This window comes from Ranitomeya imitator, chromosome 4, assembly GCF_032444005.1.
Source record: "Ranitomeya imitator isolate aRanImi1 chromosome 4, aRanImi1.pri, whole genome shotgun sequence".
Taxonomy (NCBI): domain Eukaryota; kingdom Metazoa; phylum Chordata; class Amphibia; order Anura; family Dendrobatidae; genus Ranitomeya; species Ranitomeya imitator.
In genome coordinates this window covers 45308306-45334169 of record NC_091285.1, presented here as the reverse complement: position 1 = coordinate 45334169, position 25864 = coordinate 45308306, and positions in this window count along the sequence as shown.

Below are 25864 nucleotides of genomic sequence, written 5' to 3'. Positions count from 1 at the left end.
CTACGTGCACCAAAGGTGTTTTGTGGAAAAGCAGATGTAAGATTCTGTAGCAGTTTATGCTGATACTCCTGCATGAGTGAATCCCTTTCTATGGCAGGAATTATTTCGGCAAATTTACTTTTGTAACGGGGATCTAAGAGTGTGGCAACCCAGTAGTCAGCTTTACTTCAGATTCTGACAATCCGAGGGTCATGTTGCAGATAGTGTCATGTTTCATGTGTCTTGCGCATCCAGGAGGACCAAGTCCTTGTTGTCTTGGTGGTGGCGAGGTGAGAATCATGCTTCCTTCCTCTGCCCTCTCCCGCACAACAGAAATTTGATCAAGGTCTCTTTCATCTGATGAGTCTTCCATGCCCAGCGCCAGTTTGTCCTCCACTTCTTCCTCGCTTCCTGCACCTATCTCAACAGTTTGGCTGCTACCATGTGCCCTTGCTAATCCCTCTCCCCCAGCCTCCAATGCCAGTCGCCTTGGTGCTGCTGACCGTCTGGACCTTGGAGATTTTATCCCTTCCGCATACGACTCCTCCTGCTCCTCTTCCTCCTCTTGTTCCACCACCTGACTCCGAATACTGTTTAAGGTGTGCTCCATCATGTAAATCACCAGAATAGTCATGTTTATAAAGGCATCGTCAGCACTAAACATCTTTGTCGCTATTTTAAAACTGTGCAGAAGGATGCCTAGGTCCCTGATCTGAGACCAGTCCTGCAGCGTGATTTGCCCCACCTCTGGATCGCGTTGGCCCAGGCTATACGTCATAACGTATTGCACCAGGGCTCGTCGATGCTGCCACAGTCGCTGCAACATGTGCATGAATTCCACTGTGTGGGCACATCGAATTTCAGCCAGTGAACTGGCAGGCCCAACAACTTCTGTAGAGATGTAAGTCGTGGAGCTGTGGGATGCGAACGGCGGAAGTGAGCACACAGCGACCGTGCCGTCTGCAGAAGCCCATCTATTCTGGGATAGTGGGATAAAAGTTGCTGGACAACCAGGTTCAAAACGTGAGCCATACAAGGCACGTGTGTGACATTGCCCCGGCGAACGGCCATTCCCACGTTTGCAGCATTGTCACACACGGCCTTCCCTGGCTGCAGGTTGAGTGGAGACAACCATTCATGGAACTCAGTCTCCAGAGCTGACCACAACTCCTCAGCTGTGTGACTCACACTGTTGACAGCATAGTAAGGCTAGGTTCACATTGCGTTAGTGCAATCCGTTTAGCAGATATGCTAACGGATTGTGCTAACACAATGTCCAAAAAGGGATCGCTTTTGGCAATCCCACTAGCGCAGATGCCCGATCTGTGCTAGCAAAGAATGGATCCTGAGGCTAGGTTCACATTGCGTTAGTGAGTGTCCGCTAACGGACTCCATTACATGGCGCAATTGGCGCAATTAGCACTATGTAACGGATCCATCAGCGCACCCATTGGCTGCAATGTGCTAACGGATCGCTAATGCATTGCTAACGTATGCCATTTTTGGGATGCGTCAGCGATGTGCCGTTATTTTCGGACGGACCTCGAATGCTGCAAGCAGCGTTCAGGGTCCGTTCTTCGCTAGCGCAGATTGGGCATCTGCGCTAGCGGGATTGAGAAACGCGATCCCTTTTTGGACATTGCGTTAGCGCAATCCATTAGCGTATCCACTAAACGGATTGCACTAACGCAATGTGAACCTAGCCTGAATGCTGCAAGCAGCGTTCGAGGTCCATCCGAAAATAACGGCACATCGCTGACGCATGCCAAAAATGGCTTACGTTAGCGATGCGATAGCGATCGGTTAGCACATTGCAGTCAATTGGTGCGCTAACGGATCCATTACATAGCGTTAATTGCGACAATTGCATCATGTAACGGAGTCCGTTAGTGGACACCCACTAACACAATGTGATCCTAGCCTAAGGAGGTGTGCAGGATTCCTTCTGCGCAGTTAGAACGCAGGTGGCATTATCAGACAGGCTTTGGATGCAGGTGGAGGACCAAGAGGAGGTTGAGGAGGCAGAAGCAATGGAGGAACTTCTAGATACAGAGCAACTTTTAGGGACCGCAAGACTTGGACAGCAGCCCCTTCTCCTGATGTCACCATAGTTACCCAGTGCCCAGTCACCAACATGCAACGCCCCTGTCTATGTCTACTTGTCCAAGTGTCTGTTGTGAAATGCACCCTGTCACACACAGAGTTTCTCAAGGAAGCGGTGATGTTGTGTGCGACATGCTGGTGTAGCGCAGGCCCAGCTTTCTTTGAGAAGTAATGGTGACTGGGCATCTGGTACTGGGGCATTGCGATGGACTTAAGGTCTCGAAAATCCTCTGTGTCCACCAGGCGGAAAGGCAGCATTTCTGTAGCCAACAGCTTGCAGTCGCAGATAGTGAAATTCAACCTCTTAGCTTTGTCATAGCTAGGAGGAAATGGTCTTTTACTTGTCCACATCTGAGGGACTGAGGGCTGGCTGCCGTGCTTAGACAGGGTTGAGTAGGGTATCCCTGGCAAACTGCTGGTCTGCGAGGAATGAAAAAACAAAAAAGCACAGTAAAACCAAAAACACTCTGTTGCAAAAAAAATCACAGTAGACAGCCAGTGCTAGTAAAAAGATGGAAAAAACAGGGTATTTGGTTGATATGTGTTTTGCATAAATGTATATTAAGCCGCTGTACCAAACATCAAGGTATACCCATATCATAGCAGTCCAGCTAATGTATGTAATCCCTATCTGATGTATTTAAAACCTGGTCATATGACAATACCTGTATGAGCAGGATTCAGAAAAGGAATGTCCATGTGGACACGCTGAACAGAACGGCTCCTGTGCGCACAGCTCAGCTCAAAAAAAGAGGGGTGGAGGCCTTCCCAGTCTTGTGGAAACAAGAAAAAATTAGTAGCCCACGTGTTTCTGGTTCTATAATTGTTCTCTTGTTTCTACAAGACTGGGGAGTCCATCTCTCCTCTGTGGGTCATTTGCATTTAAGCTGTTCCATCCTGCATGTCCACATGGATATTCCTTCTCTGAACCCTGCTTATACAGGTACTATACAGATGATCAGGTTTTAAATACATCAGATAGGGATTATATACAATAGATAGGACTGCTCTATAAAGGTATACCTTGACGATTGGTGGAGCAGCTTAGTATACATTTTTTTGCAAAAAAACGTATCAACTAAATACCCTGTTTTTTCTATCTTTTGACAAGCACTTGCTTATTACTGTGATTTTTTTATAACAGAGTATTTTTGACCTCACTGTGCTCTTTTGCGTCTTCAAGTTTTTTGGTGGTGTGAACAGGTTCCTACAGACTTGTTCAATGTGCAAGTAGCCCAGGTGTTTCTGGTTCTATAATTGTTCTCTTGTTTCTACAAGACTGGCGAGTCCATCACTCCTCTGTGCGTCATTTGCATTTTAGCTGTTCCATCCTGCATGTCCACATGGATATTCCTTCTCTGAACCCTGCTTATACTGGTACTATACAGATGATCAGGTTTTAAATACATCAGATAGGGATTATATACATTAGATAGGACTGCTCTATAAGGGTATACCTTGACGATTGGTGGAGCAGCTTAGTATACATTTTTTTGCAAAAAAAGTATCAACTAAATACCGTTTTTTTCCATCTTTTGACAAGCACTTGCTTATTACTGTGATTTTTTTTTTACAACAGAGTATTTTTGACCTCACTGTGCTCTTTTGTGTCTTCAGGTATTGGACATATGACCAGGTTTTAAATACATCAGATAGGGATTACATACATTAGTTAGGACTGCTCTGATATGGGTATGCCTTGATGTTTGGTAGAGCGGCTTAATATACATTTTTTTGCAAAAAAGTATCAACCAAATACCCTGTTTTTTCCATCTTTTTACTAGCACTTGCTGTCCACTGTGATTTTTTTGCAACAGAGTGTTTTTGGTTTTACTGTGCTTTTTTGTGTTTTCAAGTCTCTTGGTGGTGGGAACATGTCTCTATTGGCTTGTTCACTGTGTGCGCAGCTCATGTGTTCTGGTTTTACATAATTGTTTTCTTGTTTCCACAAGACTGGGGAGGCCTCCACCCCTCTTTTTTTGAGCTGTGTGCACAGGTGCCGTTCTGTCCAGCGTGTCCACATGGACATTCCTTTTCTGAATCCTGCTCATACAGGTATTGTACATATGACCAGGTTTTAAATACATCAGATAGGGATTACATACATTAGTTAGGACTGCTCTGATAAGGGTATACCTTGACGTTTGGTAGAGCGGCTTAATATACATTTTTTGCAAAAAACGTATCAACCAAATACCCTGTTTTTTCCATCTTTTTACTAGCACTTGCTGTCCACTGTGATTTTTTTGCAACAGAGTGTTTTTGGTTTTACTGTGCTTTTTTGTGTTTTCAAGACTCTTGGTGGTGTGAACATGTCTCTACTGGCCTGTTCTCTGTGTGCGCAGCTCATGTGTTCTGGTTTTACATGGTCTGTGAGGAAGGTGCAGGCGGAGATGTTATGTTGCCTTGATCAAAATGTGGTCTCGATGTCAGAGAGCGCTCAACACCAGCACGCGTTTACACTTGCAAATGTCCTGACCACCTGCCAATCACACTGGCTGTTGCGGGTAAAGAGGTGGAAGGTCTGCGCCCAAAACCATGTGCGACTGCTGTCCCCACTGTCACAGAGGATGAAGAGGACGCGGATGCACTTGACGGGGCAGACGGTGGTTGACCCAGCCCACTAGGCCGCATTGTAGCACAGTGAGCTTCCCACTACAACTTATGCCTCATATCCATGTGACGGTTCATGCGTGAAGTACTCAAACTAGTAATTTTTTAGCCTCTACTTAGATTTTGGTGACAAATCTTAAAGACAACATGAGTTGGGTTATCCTTTGTGATCTCAAAAAATGCCCAGGCTACGCAAGGCTTAGAGCCCGTGCGACCTGAAGAGCCAACACGACTTCTGCTCAGAGGCACAGTTGGGGTTGAGGATGCAGTTGTTGACGTGCTTCCAGTGCTCCGTCTCCGTCCTGGAAGGCGCAACCTAACCTCATCGTCAGACTCGTCACTAGCATCCTCCTCCACCTACTGTGCTGACCTCATGAACTGGTTGACTGTGGGTTGACAGTAAGTGGGGTCTCCAACCTCGTCATCATCATTCTGTGTGTTCTCACACCCGTCGACCTCAGAGCCAACCTCTTCCTGCCTTGACCAAAAAGTCAAGTTTTCGTTCCAATCAGGTATCTCAGTCTCATCATCATCTTCCCCATTGTCTCCACCAACAGGAGTTACAGTCTGGGAACTAAGGGTCTACACAGGCGGTGTAGCTAGCTTCACAAGCGGGCTGCTCCTCTGACATGCAGACACTGCTACTAAGCCCAAAAAGATTTACTGGGTTGGATGCAGTAAAAATTTAGATACACAGGCGGTGTAGATAGCTTCAAAGGCGTGCTACTCCACTGACGTGCAGACACTGCTCCTAGGCCCAAAACAATTTACTCGGTTAGATGCAGTAAAAATTTAGATACACAGGCGGTGTAGCTAGCTTCACAGGTGGGCTACTCCGCTGACGTGCAGACACTGCTCCTAGGCCCAAAGCAATTTACTGGGTTAGATGCAGTAAAAATTTAGATACACATGCGGTGTAGCTAGCTTCACAGGCGGGCTACTCCGCTGACATGCAGACACTGCTACTAAGTCCAAAAAGATTTACTGGGTTAGATGCAGAAAAAATTTAGATACACAGGCGGTGTAGCTAGTTTCACAGGTGGGCTATTCCGCTGACGTGCAGACACTGCTCCTAGGCCCCAAACTATTTACTGGGTTAGATGCAGTAATAATTTAGATACACATGCGGTGTAGCTAGCTTCACAGGCGGGCTACTCCGCTGACGTGCAGACACTGCTACTAAGCCCAAAAATATTTACTGGGTTAGATGCTGTAAAAATTTAGATACACAGGCGGTGTAGTTAGCTTCACAGGTGGGCTACTCCGCCGACGTGCAGACACTGCTACTAAGCCCAAAAATATTTACTGGGTTAGATGCAGTAAAAATTTAGATACACAGGCAGTGTAGCTGGCTTCACAGGCGGGCTACTCAGATGACTACCAGACAATGCTACTAGCCCAAAAGGATTGGCTGAGCTAGATTACATGTAGGGAAAAATGGTAACAAAATTCTCATTGAGGTCTGTTACAAACCCCCAAATATAACAGAAATCATGGAAAGTCTACTTCTAAAGCAGATAGATGAAGCTGCAACCCATAATGAGGTCCTGGTTATGGGGGACTTTAACTACCCGGATATTAACTGGGAAACAGAAACCTGTGAAACCCATAAAGGCAACAGGTTTCTGCTAATAACCAAGAAAAATTATCTTTCACAATTGGTGCAGAATCCAACCAGAGGAGCAGCACTTTTAGACCTAATACTATCTAATAGACCTGACAGAATAACAAATCTGCAGGTGGTCGGGCATCTAGGAAATAGCGACCACAATATTGTACAGTTTCACCTGTCTTTCACTAGGGGGACTTGTCAGGGAGTCACAAAAACACTGAACTTTAGGAAGGCAAAGTTTGACCAGCTTAGAGATGCCCTTAATCTGGTAGACTGGGACAATATCCTCAGAAATAAGAATACAGATAATAAATGGAAAATGTTTAAGAACATCCTAAATAGGCAGTGTAAGCGGTTTATACCTTGTGGGAATAAAAGGACTAGAAATAGGAACAACCCAATGTGGCTAAACAAAGAAGTAAGACAGGCAATTAACAGTAAAAAGAAAGCATTTGCACCACTAAAGCAGGATGGCACCATTGAAGCTCTAAAAAACTATAGGGAGAAAAATACTTTATCTAAAAAACTAATTAAAGCTGCCAAAAAGGAAACAGAGAAGCACATTGCTAATGAGAGTAAAACTAATCCCAAACTGTTCTTCAACTATATCAATAGTAAAGGAATAAAAACTAAAAATGTAGGCCCCTTAAAAAATAGTGAGGAAAGAATGGTTGTAGATGACGAGGAAAAAGCTAACATATTAAACACCTTCTTCTCCACGGTATTCACGGTGGAAAATGAAATGCTAGGTGAAATCCCAAGAAACAATGAAAACCCTATATTAAGGGTCACCAATCCAACCCAAGAAGAGGTGCAAAACCGGCTAAAAAAGATCAAAATAGATAAATCTCCGGGTCCGGATGGCATACACCCACGAGTACTAAGAGAACTAAGTAATGTAATAGATAAACCATTATTTCTTATTTTTAGGGACTCTATAGCGACGGGGTCTGTTCCGCAGGACTGGCGCATACCACAATATTCAAAAAGGGCTCTAAAAGTGAACCTGGAAATTATAGGCCAGTAAGTCTAACCTCTATTGTTGGTAAAATATTTGAAGGGTTTCTGAGGGATGTTATTCTGGATTATCTCAATGAGAATAACTGTTTAACTCCATATCAGCATGGGTTTATGAGAAATCGCTCCTGTCAAACCAATCTAATCAGTTTTTATGAAGAGGTAAGCTATAGACTGGACCACGGTGAGTCATTGGACGTGGTATATCTCGATTTTTCCAAAGCGTTTGATACCGTGTCGCACAAGAGGTTGGTACACAAAATGAGAATGCTTGGTCTGGGGGAAAATGTGTTTAAATGGGTTAGTAACTGGCTTAGTGATAGAAAGCAGAGGGTGGTTATAAATGGTATAGTCTCTAACTGGGTCGCTGTGACCAGTGGGGTACCGCAGGGGTCGGTATTGGGACCTGTTCTCTTCAACATATTCATTAATGATCTGGTAGAAGGTTTACACAGTAAAATATCGATATTTGCAGATGATACAAAACTATGTAAAGCAGTTAATACAAGAGAAGATAGTATTCTGCTACAGATGGATCTGGATAAGTTGGAAACTTGGGCTGAAAGGTGGCAGATGAGGTTTAACAATGATAAATGTAAGGTTATACACATGGGAAGAAGGAATCAATATCACCATTACACACTGAACGGGAAACCACTGGGTAAATCTGACAGGGAGAAGGACTTGGGGATCCTAGTTAATGATAAACTTACCTGGAGCAGCCAGTGCCAGGCAGCAGCTGCCAAGGCAAACAGGATCATGGGGTGCATTAAAAGAGGTCTGGATACACATGATGAGAGCATTATACTGCCTCTGTACAAATCCCTAGTTAGACCGCACATGGAGTACTGTGTCCAGTTTTGGGCACCGGTGCTCAGGAAGGATATAATGGAACTAGAGAGAGTACAAAGGAGGGCAACAAAATTAATAAAGGGGATTGGAGAACTACAATACCCAGATAGATTAGCGAAATTAGGATTATTTAGTCTAGAAAAAAGACGACTGAGGGGCGATCTAATAAGCATGTATAAGTATATAAGGGGACAATACAAATATCTCGCTGAGGATCTGTTTATACCAAGGAAGGTGACGGGCACAAGGGGGCATTCTTTGCGTCTGGAGGAGAGAAGGTTTTTTCACCAACATAGAAGAGGATTCTATTCTGTTAGGGCGGTGAGAATCTGGAATTGCTTGCCTGAGGAGGTGGTGATGGTGAACTCAGTCGAGGGGTTCAAGAGAGGCCTGGATGTCTTCCTGGAGCAGAACAATATTGTATCATACAATTATTAGGTTCTGTAGAAGGACGTAGATCTGGGGATTTATTATGATGGAATATAGGCTGAACTGGATGGACAAATGTCTTTTTTCGGCCTTACTAACTATGTTACTATGTTACTATGTTACATCAAATGCTGTGACAAACACTTGCACAGCACTGGCACAGGCCTGCCTGGCAAAAAGTGCTAGGAACTCCTGTAACCTACCCTGAAAAGGGCTGATATTACAACTAGTCCCGACTCCCTAAACCTATCTCTCAGAAAGTTTGCTCGCAAAAAACACTCTTAGTCTGCATAGCACCCACAGCAGCAGTGGTGCCGTCTAACACTAAGCTGCAGCAATGAAGAAATGGTGGCGACGGGGCAAATGGCTGGTTCTTATAGGGCAAGGACATGTTACATACACAGCCAATGACACATGCCCATGCTTGTGTTCATCACATGTACATTGCTGTGTGTGTGCGCACTGCTGATAGGCTGAGAGACTGCACCGCCCCACTGTAAATGCGGGAAAGAAAAAAAATGGAGATCGGGTTATTTCAGCACAGATCTATCCCCCCCCCAGCCCACTATACACTGAAACAGTCTATTAACATTGATAAACAGTTTTAATGTGAAAATCATGTTAGGCTTTTGGTGAACGAACAGTTATCGAACAGAAGCTGGGCCAGACGAATTTAAGCAAATTGTTCGGGTTCGTCAAACGACTCGAACACTGCCCAAAACAGCTCGAATTTGAAATTGGTGAACAGTTCGACTCGAACACCGCTCATCTCTACTCATCACTGTGACATCAAAGGAAAAAGGTCTTCAATTTGACATATACTTTTAGCTGCAGGTATTATAAACAGAAATAATCCTCAATTTTGTATTCTGTCCTCAGACTTTTATGCTGGAGACAATATTTTTTTTCCAGTTTTGTTGAATCCTATATCCAGAAGTCAGCACTCCAAAAATATAAAGGATCATTTACATTTTGTTCCAAGGGAGTTGATTAAAAATCTCCCAGTTGTATTACTTCAGTGAAATTGTGTCTATAGTACCGAACATGCTGCTGACTAATTCCTTACAAAGATGAACTCTAGCTTGAAATGTAATGTATGGAATGGAGGCCATGCTCCTGATTTCTTATTGTTGCCATAGTATTAGCTGAATTATATTATTTAAATTTATCCTTATATTACAGAGTCTCTTACTTCATTGAGAACAGTTGGAGGCAGAGTGGAGGATAAAATATATAAACTTTGGTCTTTTTAGATTAGAAGGAAACGTATGTGAAGGGTATGTTGAATTGAACTCTAAAAACTCCCTTGATAATTCCTTTTTTGTTTGTTTTTTTATTTAATTTTTTAAATCTGTCATATAGTCCCAGGTTTATGATTGTTATTGTCTTTTTTATTTAGTGCGTTCAATACGCTAATTTTTATGGAGTTTACCCATTGGGTGCTGCTCATAGAGTAATTGTCACACCGTAAGTGGCGATAAAGGGGCAGGATGGCATACTGGGACCCGCACCTGTCCCTGCCACTATAATAGGGCCCTGGCTTTCCCTTATCTCAGGGTTACCTATGATGGTTAGGAGGCCCGAGCCGCCAGCGTATCCCTGTCTCCTCTACAGGCCCTATCAGTGGCCCCCTCTCCCCCCAAAGGAGGTGGACTGCACCAGTGTAACAATACAACAAATAACAGGGTATACTGACAAGGTAACTAAAAGTCTCAAACTCACCAAATGCTCACACAACCACAGAGGAAACACAGAGAAGGGAAGAGACGGATAAACTAGGAAGGAAAACAAGTTAAACATGCTACCAAAACAGCAGACACCAATCTCTGTAAATAAACCTCCAACTCCAACTCTATGCTCCTTCAACCTCCAAGCCAGGCAGTAGAACTGATCACTGACAATAGCTGAAGTCAGGACTGGGTCTATATAGAGGATCAGATTACAAAATCCACTTCAGCTGAGAGACCCAGCTCTCAGCAACTAACAATAAGGTTAACTCCTGCACTGCTGGCACAAAGCAGCTAGGTCAGAATACAGGTGAAGAGCTTCTGTTCACTGTGTGTGAACGAGGCCCAGAGTGCTGCGGTTCTCTGGATACTCTCTGTTGCGGTAGCCCCGTGACAGTAATCATACAGAGCAGGCTAAAGTCACAACCCCAGGGAATCCTGTGAACAATGCCCGGAGCTCAGAGGGGACCCACCCGGAGCTACGCTACTGTAGCTGTATCAGCGTGCGCAGCTCGCCAATACAGTTACATTCTGAAGAAGAGCAGGGAGAATCGATTTCCCTGCTCTGCCGCCCACCTGACATGGTGCCCCTGATCAGGCGGGGGGGGCCCGATGCCAGCAATGGGCCTCCCGCCCGTCACCGAAAGGTCAGCTGTTTCGGCATTTAGCCGATACAGTTGACCGCATTGATGAGGGAAGGAGCGTTATGCTCCTTCTCCCATCATCCCCCTGTCAACGTCTGATGTCACCAACGCCGACACTGACAGTGGGCGCGATGACGTCACCAGCGCCTGCTGTCAGGAGATGGACAAACGAAAAGAGAAAGGGTAGACTAAAAATAGTATGCACAACCCAAAATATAGAGACAATCGGTAGTACTATAAAGCAAAACACCTTTATTAAACACCTCAAAAAACATGTTAAAAACATTTAAAAACAAATGTACAAATCCCTATACCCATCAAATCCCTATACCCAGCTGACGAAGCTGCGGAGGCAGCGATACGCGTGGGGTGCGCTCCCACCTTATCCTTCTCCTACCTCAGGGCCATTTTGGGGCTGTTATGTTCCCTGGCTCTATGTGGATTTAACCCTTGTGGTGCTCTGTGCCCTTTGACATTGCTGCATCTCCATATACCAGAATTGACGCAGGACAGGTTGTATCCACAGCTGTTATATAGCATGCTATCACATTCCAATCTCAGGACCATGTATTGCATGGATGTTTCATTTTTTGGTTATTAGCAGTGGATACTGACATATTGTGGTCGAGTCCTTTGCGGCCTGTATAGGCACATTTTTGCAGGAGAGCATATGTGACTAGGTGCATCTAGGGTAGGATATTACTGTTTTCCTATTGTATTATGGGATTGTCATTTATTATGGGATATGATGGGTATAGGGATTTGTACATTTGTTTTTAAATGTTTTTAACATGTTTTTTGAGGTGTTTAATAAAGGTGTTTTGCTTTATAGTACTACCGATTGTCTCTATATTTTGGGTTGTGCATACTATTTTTAGTCTACCCTTTCTCTTTTCGTTTGTCCTGTTCTATTTATAGACTAAGTATTGCACCCCTTGATGGTGACTGTGACATTATATATTGGTGCGCCCCTTTCTATCTTTACTCTTGTGCTGTCAGGAGATGAGCACCGCTGGAACAAGGAGGAAGACATGTATTTATTTTTTTTTCATAGGGGCTGCCTTATACTACAGGGTCTGCCTATGGGGTGCTGTCTTATACTACGGAGTCTGCCTATGGGGTGCTGTCTTATACTAAAGGGTCTGTCTATGGGGGTGCTGCCTTACACTGCAGAGTCTGCTTATGGGGTGCTGCCTTATACTAAAGGGTCTGTCTATGGGGGTGCTGCTTTATACTATAGAGTCTGCCTATGGGGTGCTGTCTTATACTACAGGGTCTGCCTATGAAGTGTTGCCTAGTGCTATAGAGTCTGCCTATGGTGGTGTATTATACAATATAGAGTAGGCCAATGTGGAGTACATTATACTATATTTAGGACGATCTGGTGCATTATGCTATATGGAGGCTATCTAGTGGGCCATCGTACAGTGTAGGGATTACAGCGACGGGGCCATCAAACAATGTGGGGATTACAGTGAAGGGACCATCATACAATGTTGGAGCTATCAAACAGTTTGGGGGCTACTAAGGGGTCAGTATACTGTGTGGGTGGTACTATACAGTGAGGGGGCATTATACTGTGTACAAGAGAGCATCATACTCTGTATAGGGGAGCTGTACAGGAGGGAGACTCGGGACTTTATTAAATGTAAAGTGGGCACTTATTGTTATAGGGGAACTCAGGTTACTGTGACTATCAAAGGGGCACACAAAGGGCATTATTACTTTCTAGGTGGCAAAATATGGGCACTGTTTTTAGGGCACTTGCACCCGGCATTACTATACTATAGAGGGTTGCTTTAGAATTTAGAAAGCACAGAGAACCGCACAGCAGGTGCAGTAATAGGGACATATACAACAGCAGAGGCTCAGTATTTGGGGTACTAGTAGGATGATGAGTTTGTGCAGGTTGGGAATAGATGGTGATGGGGCTGGAATATGAGAAGTGAAATATGTCTTTGTTGCATTCTCTGCAGCCGAGTCGTGGCTGGAAGAAGCCGGTCTGGGCCAGATAGAAAAGACTTGAAAACTGAACGATTCCATCAGAAAGAATATCAGCGGTAAGTCAGCATCTGTAACTTTGCTGTGATCTGTTATATGTTCAAGAGTGCTGGTATTTACCGTAGACCATATGGCAGTAATATCCATGTTGGTCTTTATATAGAGATTATCTTCAGCGACAGCGCGGTCATCTGTTGTGGTTGCTCCACTACTAGGGCACGTCACCGAGTTGTAATCAAGGTTACCTATTTAGGGGCCCACTCAGAAGCTTCACTCCCTGAACCAAAACCCTAGGTTTAGGAAAAGCAATAAAAATGATCTTACGGGGTGCACTAAATAAAAAGGCCCATATTTCTGGATCCATATGGAAGATATAAAAAATCTGGAAAAATTAGGAGAGCAACAGAAATGAATTAAGAGTAAAAACTGGCTCCATAGACAGAATGGTGTAGATAAGCCTCTGATGCTGGTGGGCTTAGCTCATCTTCGATTTTGGAAGTGACAAGTTCCCTTTAATTATGTAAAATATTAGTAATTCTTCTCTTACAAATATTTGGGAAAGGGTCTTTACCAACAGGGCTTTGCTCACAGTTTAATAATGGAGTGCAGCCTAAAGACACGCCACTAGAGAATACTGTGAGGCAAGCCCTCTTGGTAAAGACCAGAAAAATTGCCACTAAATAGGAAGACCCATATCATTGGAACCTTATGGAAGATTTATAAAAAAGGAAGCAGATGTAATAAAATAAGGGCAAAAAATGGTCAACTTTGACGAGGTGCATGTATTCACCTTCCAGATTGGCGCTTATACAATGATGTTGACATTGCATCTGCAAGCATTCGTGTGACATTCACCGACACAGCACCAACATTACGGGAGTATTGCCAGTTTGGTAGGTGAGATAACATAGCACTATGTTTTTAAGCAACTCGGCAGGGAGTTTGTTCCCAACATCTTGGAGAACTAACCACAGATCTTCTGTGCACATACTGTAGGCTCCCATTTTTTTGCAAATTACTTTAGGATTTGCCTCTAGCAGAGTCTTTCATCTGTTCTATATCACCTTTGTCCTTTTTTTGTTACCCAGCAGATATACACATAGATCGGCATAAGAGCTCAATATAATAGAATATTTTTTAGCAAAACTCTCTGCAAGGTTAATTTTGTTTTCGTTTTACAGATGCATGGGATAGGGAATGCAAAATCCGAACATCTTAATTTAAGTTCTTTTCATATAGTATTATGTAGCTTTTTTTATAATTAGTTTTCTACTTCTTTACAACAGTTAACAAAACAATTAACTAAATGGAATTTTAAAAGTAATAATACTGTAGATACAATAAATGTAGCATGAAGTAAAATGTCGGTTGCACGGTATAGGATAGGCAGGAGTTTTGACATTTAAGATTGTGACACTTTTAAAATCTATGGCGTCAACTGGGTAGACTATGTAAGAGAATGATCATGACTTTTAACGGGGTGATATTATAAAAGTCTACGGGGGCAACTGATGTGTATAACAAGGTAATTTTGACATTTAAGATACTGACATTAATGCTACGCTCTTAAAATCTACGGAGCTTTAAAAGGATGATGATGTGGAAAGGTATCGTAGACATCTAGGTTAAGTTTTAGATTTTTACTGTTTCTTTTAATCAAGCAATATAATTATAAGTTAATAATTAATCCGTTAACTGGGAAAGTAGTGATGCTAAATTGGCAAAGAAAGCAACTTTGAAAGTTCTGGTGTAGTTGTCTGATAAGGTTGAACATTATTTACTTCCACCGACCTAACTTCTTGTGTCAATACTATATCGATGACAATGTGACTTATTTTCAATGATCATTGATGGTATTTTATTAACAGTCTTATGAGCTCGCCATAACTAAAAGCTAAGAAAATATTTTGTTAAAAGGATACGATCATGGTCTTGACTAGAGATAGGCAGAATAATTTGTGGTAGTCAGTTTGCATTGCCGCAGGGATATTCCCCATAATGCTCTGCAGAGATGACATCTTACGGATTACCATAGCTTGAGGAGTGGTGGTCAGTACCTGAGCCATCACTGATCAGTGGTTACCAGCAGAGCACAGTTTCTACAATGGAGTTGTTTTCCATCTTCAGAGTCACTGAGTCTCTTTTCTGTAGAGTGTAAACTCTTATGACAAGTTAAGTCCTTGCTCTTACCTATAAAGCTTACGTTTTTAGGTCAGCGGGATTATCTTTCTCTCTTGCTTGTAAAGTATAAGCTAAGCTCCTATGGTCAGTAGGGACCGCTCTCTCCTATAGAGGGTAAGTTCTCATAATCAGGGGGTCCTCTTTTTCTATTTCTTCTCCCCACATGTCTTTTACAAGAGATTCTAAGCTATCCAGTATTAAAATTTTCACAAATTTATTTGTCGCAAGTCATATTTTTGAGGAAAATTCGGCGAAGTTGTCACATTCGAATTTTCAAACCATTCGCTCATCTATAGTCTTGACCTTCTGGCATTGACTTTGAAAAACAAAGTACTACAGATTTTGTTCATTCTATAAAAGTGAAAAGTGACCCAAAAACCCATGGCCTAAATTTAATTGTATTGTTATTCACCTGTCCTAGCTCTTGCACTGGACCTTGCTACCATCTCAAATGGTTTGGTCCTTCAGCATCAAATTACTCTGTTAACCTGGTGGCACTAGAGTTCTAGTCCTCTTCTTCTCTGAAGAGACAATTTGCATCTTTCCCAGAGGGGCATTGCGGCTTTAAGTCTCCTCATCTTGACAAGCTAGACATGTCACTCTCCGCAAGGAGAAATGATACTTCTTGGATCTCTGTTAACCTTTAAAACACCTCTGATGTCATCACCCAAGACATTTTAAGACCGGCTTGGGTAGTTGCATTCAAGAAGGTATAGAAACAAGCTACGGCAAACTTTTGCAGGAGATAGCCTCATCTAACTCAAAACTTTGCTCCAGCCAACTGGCTAATTATGTTCCCAGCAACTACTATCTAATTTCCAGAATCTAAGCTCTAATTCCTGGCTCAGACCTGTAAATATGCCCATTCAAACTACAAATAAGTAGCTAATTTTTGAAATTTCAGTACCTGTTTGTAAGTCCCCAATGACATAAAAATCTCTGCTATTATCCATATCCCTGCTGCAAGTTCCTGATTGCATATATATGTCTATGCTATTAACAACTATTGGACTGCACATACTTCTCTGATCGTTTCCTGTACGCATGTGCCTTCCAGCAGCATATAGTGATTCTAGCATCACTTGCCTATCAGCTAGTCCTCGCTGAACCACATGTTTTCTTTTTCTGCTGCATCATCACTTACTGTTCATTCTGACCTACAGCTTAGAAAATCCACCTCACCAAGTGAGCCCTTAACACACATTTATTAAAGTAATTATCTCACCAGGTGTTAGTAATTCTGGTTCTTACTTTTCAGCTACCTGTCCAAACAGATGTACACGGCACTACCAAAATTACAATTTTCTATGAAGAGGGAACATAGGTCTTTGTAGTCTTGCTGTGATGAATACAGGGACCATTCATGATCTTAAATGTCATGTGTGACCTTCTGAATTAAGTAAAAACAATGTTCCACTGGGAATCGCTGATATGTGATGGCCGATGTACTGACCACCATAGTACAAGATATAAGAATCCACTAGATGTCATAGTGTGATGCCCCAGGGTCCTGGTTGTCACAGTGGCATTGCTTTCCTCACAGGGAGAGTGATGTCACGCTTGGAAGCGATGGAAGATTCCTTTTATCAGGTAACCACAAAGAACTTACAACACCGTTCTGACTCCAGGCCAGAAAGGGGAGCTTTACACTGGATTTCAGGGGAGCTGCTCTCTGTGGTCGGGAGGAGTTAGTTGCTACGCACTTGCTAGACAGTTGGGAAGAGTTGACAGTTGGTGCCAGACAGCAGACTGGAGCAGTCTGAGGCAAAAGGACGGGTGAGGGGCCATACAGCCTGAAGTGCTGTAGCTCCTAGATGGCGAGATACAGAAGGAAGAACAGCTTTTAGCTAACGTGCTGGAGAGCGAAGCACAGGAGAGTGACAACAGGGGAAAATAGCTGTGACTGGGCTTCATCCCTGATTGAGCGCAGACACCGGTAGCCAGAAGACCAAGGCTTTTGTGGGACTCTAAGACACATAGCAGAAACAGGCAGGACAGCTGGATTATATATCACCTGTTCGGCCTAATACCCTAGTGACACCTAGAGCCCGGGTCATGATAGAGACCCTGTAAAAAGGTTCAAGTCACCAATCATATGGGTTTGTGTCCTAACCTACATGGAGGACAGAGTGAACTGTGAGGACCTTGGACAGCTATAGGCAGCAAGGAACCACACCACAGCGCTAGTAGGAAGGTTTCTAATCCCACCTAGTAAGGGGCACTTCTAACTTGCTTCCAAGCCGGCCGGACCACCACCAGCACCTGTGATCCGGTACCCTGGACTGCGGCTGCCTTAATTGCTTCAGTAAAGAGGTAAAGAGACTGCAACTCTGTGTCTTCGTTCTTTCCGCAGCACTCACCGACAATATCGGGAACCCAGGGGACCCAGCTTCACCTGTGGGAAGCCATATCATCCCTGCTGCCATAATATCACCCCAATGGACCCCTTTAAGCAGCGTCGGTGCCTACTGACTGAATACCACAGGTGGCAACACAAACTTACTTTATTTCAACAACCCCTTTAAAGACCGTCTCTTTAACTTGGGCACCCAGGGCCACGGACTGGGTCGCCGCCACCGTGACAAATCCCTTTAAGTAACGGACCCGGTACCGAGTACCCCACGGCCCTGCTGGGCGACTCAATAGCTGCTAGGCATTATAGGAAAACCCATGCAGCCACACAAAAAGATTCTCGGATGATTCAACAGTGTGGTAAACGGTGCCTGGAAAGTTTTTATTTTGAATATCAATTGTTTGAGTTCATGTAAAACTGCGACTTTTCTGGAAATTTAATTCGAGCTCGATCCTCTGTGGATTGATCTTCTCATCTCTAGGTATAATATAGAGATGCCGCAAATTGGCAAATACAATTATAATGTATTTATATATTTAGAATAAAAGTGGCCCGGGCTAAATGATGTGCTTCTCCTAGCTTCGGATTGTAGTACTAGCAGTAATTATTATTAATTCATAGAATTCAGGAGGAATCCCTCTGTCTCAACAGCACCAACGGTCTGCAAAAATCAGTGCTGATGGGACCGTCACCTAATGAATCTCTCAAAGAAAGAGAACTTCGAAGATTATAGGGCTCTGCCCATCTTGAACATTAAAAGCTTACACACATGATATGTTAAATCTATGTCGCATAGATTCCGTTCCCTCAGGTGGACTCTTTCCAAAGAACTGGACCCGATTGATGCTACTGGGATTGAAAGGTGGTCGTTCCAGTCAGAAGATCCATGCTGCCAGAATCAAGGATAGGTTTCCTCATTACGCAAAGCTATGTTTCACATCTTTTTTTTTTCTTAGAGAAAAATATATGGGAACAGAGGGAACAGTCCAGTAGGCATTTCCCCTCTGGCTTTTTCTCACACAGCTTAACTTCATTGACAGGTTTCTCCCAATACACAAGAATAGGGTCCATATAAAATATCAATGTAATATTTTCATCTCTAAAACGAAGAAAATAAATTGTATATTTGTTTTTTTTTCCACATGAAATTAAATCCCAATGGAAGCAATTAAATTTTCACTGCCGTAACATTGGGACCAAAAATATGTGCAAGACTTTTCATGAAAGCTACATCTACTTGCATCCTTGCTTTTTAAGATTTTGCCCATAGGTTGTCCCACAATGCCACAATGATAAATAGCCCTCTAGGGGATAGGTGAAATATCAATTTGATGGAGACTTCACACATTTCTGCTACAACTTGGAGTTAAAGTTAGTTTATAATGAAATAAATTAATAGGGAAAGTTAAAAAAAATGAATTTGATAATGACATTCGAGACGGTGACCATTATGAGGACTTTAATTGGGAACTGTTCATGAAAAATAAATAGTACTATCACAAAAAAAAGACCTTTGTACAAACATTATGACTTGTTTTCTATTTTGGCCTTTAAATGAACTTCAATCATATATTTGATTATTCTAGATTCTGACCCAATAAAATGGAAGAGTCTTTTACAGGCCTAGTGTCTTCTTCAGCGTCCAGTAACCCTTTTTTCTCAAGAATATCTCTAAAACAAACAATCACCCAAAATTAAATGTCAAAGTATTTCTAAAACTGCAATGCAGACATGAATGCTGTGATACATTTCATTGATTCAGAGTCGGCCTCAATGTAGAGACAGTGTCAGGGCGCGGCTACAGCGTCTTCTCTGTATATTCAGAGTGGTGACTGAACAAACACCGCCCCCGCCTCCATGACTGAAGCCGAATAAAGTCAATTTTCTCCCTGATTCACTTGATTACGTGCAGATGCCAGGCAGCATAGTGATGCTCTTGACCTGCAGATTAACCCATATCTGCAGGTTATCAGCGTTTTTTCTGGTCACAGGTTCCCTTTTAAGGGCTATTATCATTGGTCTTCAGGAAGTTAATCTGCATACAAAATTGAGTCTTAAAGAGAACATGACAGCTGATACTGTGTGTCCTGCCCAACGACTTGGGAATCATAGAGTTCTGAAAGGTATACAGGTCATACAGGTGGGTTCCCCGCAGTTTCTCTCTGCCTACTGCCCTGGAATAAAAGGGTCCTCCTTGTGTATGTGCGTATATGAAAAGACTCGGGATGAGTGAACTTACTTGCATAAGGTGTTATCCAACATGCTCGTGTGCTAACCAAGTTTCTTCGGCGTGTTTGAAAAATATGCTTGATTGCCCACCTTATCCGAGCTCATTCGCTCATCACTAGAAAAGACCTATCACTCAAGGGGACTGGATGGAGAGAAACCTCTATTAAAGGGAACCTGTCACCCCGAAAATCGTGGGTGAGGTAAGCCCACCGGCATCAGGGGCTTGTCTACAGCATTCTGTAAAGCTGTAGATAAGCCCCCGATGTTACCTGAAAGAGGAGAAAAAGACATTAGATTATACTCACCCAGGGGCGGTCCCGCTGCTGGTCCGGTCGGATGAGTGTCTCTGGTCCGCTGCGGCGCCTCCCATCTTCATTCCAAGACGTCCTCTTCTGATCTTCAGCCACGGCTCCGGCGCAGGCGTATTTTGTCTGCCCTCAGACAAAGTACTGCAGTGCGCAGGCGTCGGGCCTCTCTGACCTTTCCGGCACCTGTGCACTGCAGTACTTTGTTCTGCCCTCAACAGGGCAGACAAAGTATGCCTGCGCCGGAGCCGTGGCTGAAGATCATTCTGTAATGCTGTAGATAAGCCCCTGATGCCGGTGGGCTTACCTCACCCGCGATTTTCGGGGTGACAGGTTCCCTTTAAATTGTTATCTTCGTTAAAATGCCACAATGTTGCAGAGTCAAATATCTATGGCTGAAAATCATGCAGCCAGCACCTGATACTTGTTGCCTGTGAATTGGACAGCATGTATACAATGTCAGGTCTGCTTTAAGAGGAACTTGTCACAAGGTTTTCCCAATATAAAGTTTGGCCACCACCTTTAAGGCTTATTTATAGAATTCTAGTATGCTACTATGCATGCCCCCAAGCCTCACTGCATAGCCCAAAAAAGAGTTTTTATTATACGCACAGATGATGCGACCCTGTCCGATGGGCGTCGGTGGTCTTAATCCGGTGCCTCCTCTCTTCCTATAATCGTCGTCCTTCTGCTTGATGTGTCCTACATCTTCCACAAAGTGTCTCTCAATTGCATTCCTCCACAGGCGCACTTCACTTTGCCCTTCCCTTAACAGGGCAGAGCAAAGTGCGCCTGTGCAGGAGTGCAATTGGTAGACACTATGTGGATGACATGAGATTAGTGATGAGCGAGTATTCTCATTGCTCGGGTTTTCCCAAGCACGTTCAGGTGGTCTCCAAGTATTTGTAACTTCTCGGAGATTTAGTTTTCGTTGCCTCAGCTGCATGATTTACAGCTGCTAGCCAGCCTGAGAACATGTGTAGATTCCTTAGCAACCAGGCAACCACCACGTGTATTCAGGCTGGCTAACAGCCATAAATCATGCAGCTTGTCAACAAAAACTAAATCTCCGAGCAGTTACAAATACTCGGAGACCACCCGAACATGCTCAGGAAAACCCAAGCAACGAGTACACTCACTCATCACTACATAGGGTATGTCATCCACATAAAGCAGGCAAAGAGGACAGCAGGAAGAGAGGAGGTAACAGATCAAGACAAGAGACACCCATTGGATCGGACCGCACCATAATAACAGTACTCTGTGCTTTACAGAGGGGCTTGGATACTTACATACAGCTTAGTAAAATGCTATAAAGGAAACCTTAAGGGTGGTGGTTTTACTTTATATTGGGAAAATGTGGTGACAAGTTCACTCTCATGAATCGATGTATAAGTTTTGGCTGCTTCTTGTTCACCTTTTCCATCCATAAACAGCCACATTCTGGAAATGTCTGATCTTTGCTTTACAGACGCATCATAATAATTGAATATTTTTTTTTTTAGGACTCCTTCATCTTCCAAAAGTCAGAGTTTTTGATATCTAGACTCTTTGTTGTTAGTAATTGAATAAATCTATGATATTCCTAGATTCATTTGTTTCATTTAAAGTTTTCTTTTAACTCAGAAATAAATGTAAATTCTTGCGGCTCTGTTAAAAAAAAGTTGGCAAATAAAGGGTCTAAGAAAAAGATCTTGGCCTACTTTTATATTTTGCTGTTTATTTTCCTTCTCGCACCTTCTGTACGGGATCGCTTTCCAAATTTGCTTACCGTTTCTTATAAATGCAAACGCTTATGTTTCATTATTCATTTCCCCTTCAGGGGAACTATCTTGTAATAATAAAAATGTCAAAAGAAATACACAAATACATACATACCCTAAATGAGGATGTGCCGCCAGTGTTTCTGCCGAGACAGTGATTTATAGCCCCAGAGAAAAAGGGGGCAGGAGCTGAGAGCGTATGGAGTGGAGAGACGCATGCAAATTTAACACTTTCCGTACTAAGCTGACCTTAATCTGAAAAACTTCAGATTTTACAATTTCATATTTAAGAAGTGGAGTTGGTAAATTTTAGGGGAAGTTTAGCCATTATATTACATTGTTCTTCTGGGGATTGTTGTTTATGTCTTAATTTAAATATGAGCCATTGGCATTCATGATTTTGCTTACAAATCTTACACGTCAATTCAGCATATGTCGCAATGCTTATCTGAATTCCTAGAGATTTGCATTTATGTAGTAAAATCCAACTGAGCCCAGTTCTATATTATTGCTGACTCTACTTCTATAGTACTTTTGCAATGTTTTATTTTTCCATCTCATAGTGGTTGCTAGAAATTTAATTTGTCTTGAATCTCACAAAAAGTTTGGATTCCCCAAATTCCAATTTTTCTTTCAATTTGATTTGTGCAAATCAAGCAACTGTCCGGCCACAATTTTGTTGGAATTTATAGAACTGAGAAGGGGTAAAAAATTATTAAAATTATACTCACCAAGCTCTTATCTTTCTCACTGTGCAGCCATGCTCCAGTCCAGTCATCTTCTTTGCTCTGGTCATTGGTGTGGTTTACACTTAGTCACCTTTTCCATTTACGAGCAACTTACATCTTCAGCGTCTCCTGCTTTGTCCAGGCTGTGACATAAAACAATTCACATCAAGATATCATGTATTGTGCATCGTGCAACATTGTGATGTCTCAGCTAAGGCAACATAAAAGGTGCCAATGATGCCATGAGCACCAGATGCCAAATATGGCCCATTGAATACCGCACTGGTGACCAGATCAAAAAGGATTGTGAGCAGCGATGTGAAGTGGGACATATGGGGGCTGTATCATTTTATTTTTGTTTTACCAAAGTTTACAATAGTCTGGAGTCTGAAGACACCCTAGATCATAATAATGGATATCCGATTCACCTTGATTAACTATATCTCAAATTTACATTCCTGGCAACATTTGAGCATTCTGATCTGACTGTATGAAGCCCACTGCCATGTTACAGCAAACCTTTTGAAGGTATGGAGCCATGCACCAACCACTGCCAGAGTGGCAGCAAAGCATCAGTGGGAGCAACCCTGTGCCCTTCATCACCCATGCTGCAAGGCAAAGACCCCATGGCTCCAGGTCACACCACCCCACAGGCACATCATTAGAAATTTATACTAAGAACCTCATTCAGTTTTGCGAATTTTCGCTTAGGCTCAATAGAATAATGGATATGAATTGGATTTAATGCCCATGTCTTTCTCTACAGCTATGGTATGTCATTCATCACTTACTGTATAGTTACATTATTGTCAATAGTAATAAAAAACCTTACCAGAAATGCCATGTGATTTATCATTTTTATACTAGTTTAGCTGTCTGTTGTGAATTCTGTGGCTGAGTTCACTTCTGTGGTCACAAGTGGTATTGCAGTCTCTGGGCTTCCTCCCTCAGGTGTTTTGGTGAGCTCGTTGGCTGCCTTGCTATTTAGCTCCACCTGAGTCTGTCTTCCTTGCTCCTTGTCAATGTTCCAGTGTTGGATCTGAGCTACTGCATCTTTTCTTGGGCCTGCTGCTCTGCTAGATAAGTGCTTCTAGTTTGTTTTCTGTTTTTTCTGTCCAGCTTGTTATTATCTTTTGCTGGAAGCTCTGAGAAGCAAAGGGGTGCACCGCCGTGCTGTTAGTTCGGCACGGTGGGTCTTTTTGCCCCTTTGCGTGGTTTTCGTTTTAGGGTTTTTTGTAGACTGCATAGTTCTCTTTGCTATCCTCGCTCTGTCTAGAATATCGGGCCTCACTTTGCTGAATCTATTTCATTCCTACGTTTGTCTTTTCATCTTGCTAACAGTCATTATATGTGGGGGCTGCCTATTCCTTTGGGGTATTTCTCTGAGGTAAGTCAGGCTTGTATTTCTATCTTCAGGCTAGTCAGCTCCTCAGGCAGTGCCGAGTTGCATAGGTAGTTGATAGGCGCAATCCACTGCTGCTTCCAGTTGTGTGAGGATAGATCAGGTACTGCAGTCTACAGAGATTCCACGTCTCAGAGCTCGTCCTATTGTTTTGGGTTATTGCCAGATCTCTGTATGTGCGCTGATTACTGCACGCTGTGTTGCCTGATTGCCAGCCATAACAGTACAAGGAGCCCTTCAATGATTTCCAATAGAGGGAAAAAAGAAATCCTGACATCATTTTTTTTTCTTAGCTCTGTCTTCAGTCTTTTTTTTCCCCTAGACATTAGAGTGCTTCAGGACACAGCTGTGGACATGGATATTCAGGCTCTGTGCTCCTCAATGGATAATCTCGTTGTAAATGTACAAAAGATACTATTGATCAGAAATCGATGCTAGAACCAAGAATTCCGATTCCTGATTTGTTTTTTGGTGACAGAACTAAGTTCCTGAGCTTCAGAAATAATTGTAAGCTATTTTTGGCCTTGAAACCTCATTCTTCTGGTAATCCTATTCAACAGGTTTTGATTATTATTTCTTTTTTGCGCGGCGACCCACAGGACTGGGCGTTTTCTCTTGCACCAGGAGATTCTGCATTGAGTAATGTTGATGCATTTTTCCAGGCGCTGGGATTGCTTTACGATGAGCCTAATTCAGTGGATCAAGCTGAGAAAAATCTGCTGGCTTTATGCCAGGGTCAGGATGATGTAGAAGTATATTGTCAGAAATTTAGAAAATGGTCAGTACTCACTCTGTGGAATGAATCTGCACTAGCGGCTTTGTTCAGAAAGGGTCTCTCTGAAGCTCTTAAGGATGTAATGGTGGGATTTCCTATGCCTGCTGGTTTGAATGAGTCTATGTCCTTGGCCATTCAGATCGGTCGTCACTTGCGCGAGCGTAAATCTGTGCACCATCTGGCGGTATTGTCTGAGAGTAAGCCTGAGCCTATGCAGTGCGACAGGACTATGACTAAAGTAGAACGGCACGAACACAGACGTCTGAACAGACTGTGTTTCTATTGTGGTGATTCTACTCATGCTATTTCTAATTGTCCTAAACGCACTAGGCGGTTCGATAGCTCTGCCGTTATTGGTACTGTACAGTCCAAATTCCTTTTGTCCATTACCTTAATGTGCTCTTTGTCATCATATTCTGTCATGGCGTTTGTGGATTCAGGCGCTGCCCTGAATCTGATGGATTTGGATTATGCTAAACGTTGTGGATTTTTCTTGGAGCCTTTGCGGTGTCCTATTCCGTTGAGAGGAATTGATGCTACACCTCTGGCCAAGAATAAGCCTCAGTACTGGGCCCAGCTGACCATGTGCATGGCTCCTGCACATCAGGAAGTTATTCGCTTTTTGGTACTGCATAATTTGCATGATGTGGTCGTGTTGGGGTTGCCATGGCTACAAACCCATAATCCAGTATTGGATTGGAACTCTATGTCGGTAACCAGCTGGGGTTGTCAGGGAGTACATGGTGATGTTCCATTTTTGTCTATTTCGTCATCCATTCCTTCTGACATCCCAGAGTTCTTGTCGGACTTTCAGGATGTATTTGAAGAGTCCAAGTCTGATGCCCTTCCTCCGCATAGGAATTGTGATTGTGCTATCGATTTGATTCCTGGTAGTAAATTCCCTAAGGGTCGTTTATTTAATTTGTCCGTACCTGAACACACCGCTATGCGCAGTTATGTGAAGGAGTCCCTGGAGAAGGGACATATTCGCCCATCGTCGTCACCATTGGGAGCAGGGTTCTTTTTTGTAGCCAAGAAGGATGGTTCGCTAAGACCGTGTATTGATTACCGCCTTCTTAATAAGATCACTGTTAAGTTTCAGTATCCCTTGCCATTGATTTCTGACTTGTTTGCTCGGATTAAGGGGGCTA